Here is a 2,498-nt window from a genome sequence, read left to right on the forward strand (position 1 = left end):
CGGGGAGAGGGGACGGCGGCCTGGCCGGGCAGGGCCGGAGGCACCAGGGACAGGGTGCCAGCCCCGCTGCGGCCTCGGCGGGGGCGGCTTTACAGCCCCCCGATCCCAGGCCCTTGTTCTTATGAACGAGGCTAAAATTCAAACACCGGCGCTTTTGTCCTCTGCAGGATTTCTTGTGAGGAATTATGAAGGATGACTCGTCCAATCCAGGGTCTACATCGGTGTAATGTGCTATCTAGAACTAGGAGACCGGAGAAGTCCACAAAAGACGCGAACGGAGAAAGAACAGAGACCTGAAGGCGCCCCCCCAACTTGAGGGGACGACTGGCGGGCAGCCCGGAACGGTTGAAGCGGCCGCGAGGTGTGCGCAGGCGCACAAGCAGGTCCGCTGCCGGAAGCTCAGTGTGGCTGGGCGGGCCGAAGCCGCTGCGGCAGACTCAATTTGTCTAGGTTCAGCGTCGCTCTTGTCGTCTCCCACATGGTCTAGCGGTTAGGATTCCTGGTTTTCACCCAGGCGGCCCGGGTTCGACTCCCGGTGTGGGAAGGCAAGTTCTTTTTAAGAGAAAAATCCATTTTCGGCGCTCCTGAGTAAGGAGAAGACGTGTTTTTAGAAAACGCCATACCGCATTTCAGAGCAGCCCGGGGAGATCGGGGCTCAAGGGACTCAGAGCCTAGCCAAACCCGGCGCCCGGCAGGAGCGGGAGGGAAGGAAACAGCTCGCCATAGTGTGAAGTTAGGTTTTGAAATAAGGGATTAATTCTGAAGTGAAAAGCCAGAAACCAAACAGTCCCTGCTAAGGTATATGTTCCAGTTGGTTTTCCTGCCGTGATTTCTCCTTGCATCGTGGATATGGAGTAAATTACCAACAAGTGCTCTTCTTTGAAAGAAAAAAGACGTATTTTAGGTCATTATAGGGCTTTTAAGTTGCCTAAAGCCATTCCTTTGAGGACAGCAAGATTTCCAGAAAAGTCATTATTAAGGGCAGAGTAGTTCAGTGTACAATCAATCCATTGTGTGTGCGATTCAAAGAGCTCACTAAACCAGTGATGGGGGGGTGGCGGGAGGAAAAAAGAAATTTAGGTTATTACAGATATTGAGGAGTGAGGCAATGGCAGAGACCAACACTTTCTTCTCAGGCCCTAACATATTTCTTTGACACATTCTGTTTGAAAAACTTAAAAGATTTCATGATACGCTCAACTGGAATTAGAAATCTTAGTATTGATGTGTGACAAGACCGTTTCCAACTGTTAACCCAAGTAAGTGCCTCCTCTGCTGTATCATCTAGCTTTCCTCTCCCAGCATGTCCCTTTAGGAATAACCTCCAGGCGTTTTGAAGCCACACTTCTGTCCCACTGGCGGGACTCTTTAAAACTTCCCCAGTTTGTTCCCAGACTGCCATTAACACTGAGAAGTAACTGTGAAAAAGACTTGGCGTCCATCTGACTTTTTTTGAAATTTGCTCTTTTTAAAGTCCTTTGGGATTTCAAGGGACACAAAAGGAAGTGTCATCTTTCATGAGAGAAATACTAGGCTAAATATACATTTGTTCAAAATTCCTAATAAAGATCTTGGGGAGAAATTGATCATCAGCAGGTAGTCTGTATTTATCCAACCAAGTAGGGCTGAGTTCCTAGGAAAATAAAAAACCCAATAATAATGATAATAATAGGTAATGTTTATTGAGCACATACTATGAACCAGGCTAAATGCCTTACACACCTTTTTCAATTTAATCTTAATTTCGTTATTAGATAATATTATTCCTCTATGAGCCAGGAGCCTAGAAGGAAACTGATGACACCTTCTTAGCAGACAGTTTAATAAAGGGACTATTTAGGCTTTATTTACTATATTTGTTTTTGGGGAAGCAACAAGGGATAATGCAGTCCTCAGGGCTCCTGGGAGGGAGGATAGCTGATGGAGAGGGCTGCCAGCAAGGAGTTGTGTTTTTTTCATTGTTTGTTTTAAAGCTTGCTTTTATGTGGCTGGTGAGTTCCGTTCAAATGAAGATTGTCAAATCTGTTTATCCTATTAATCATTCGTTTTCGTAAAATAGATTTTTGGCCTCAAGGATTTGACAAGTCTTTCTTTGGATCCCTATGATACTCAAGGGATTCAGAGCATGGTAGATACTTCCAAAGACATGTACTTAATAAAATGAAAGGGTTTAACTTTGTGGGGAGATGGTTCTTTGAGTTATATTTGGCATTTTTACAGCCTTGCATTTTTGATTTTGCCATAATTTTCATTAATCACCCTCATAATCAGTCTTTAGATTCATTTACTATTTGAGCTGCAAAGGCCCTTAGCAGTCACCTAATTGGGCTCCCCATTTTACCCATGAGGCGTCAGGGCTGAGATTTTATTTCTCTGATTCTCTGGTATTGAACTTTAGATTGTCTGCAAAAAATGGAATCTCTGCGTGGTCTCCTGGCCAGATACCTCTTCCTCCAAATCCTGGCTTCAGGGAAGGGGACTGGGTGCAGAGAAGATAA

The 2,498-nt window shown here is 45.2% G+C and overlaps 1 non-coding gene across 1 annotated transcript; it reads left to right on the top strand.

Annotated features, from left to right (window-relative positions):
* The first annotated feature begins 472 nt into the window (after window positions 1-472).
* On the top strand, window positions 473-544 carry TRNAE-UUC (transfer RNA glutamic acid (anticodon UUC)). Its single transcript has one exon. It is a non-coding gene; the product is annotated as a tRNA-Glu (tRNA).
* The last annotated feature ends 1,954 nt before the right edge of the window (window positions 545-2,498 follow it).

Source organism: Equus asinus, chromosome 11 (assembly GCF_041296235.1).
Source record: "Equus asinus isolate D_3611 breed Donkey chromosome 11, EquAss-T2T_v2, whole genome shotgun sequence".
NCBI lineage: Eukaryota > Metazoa > Chordata > Mammalia > Perissodactyla > Equidae > Equus > Equus asinus.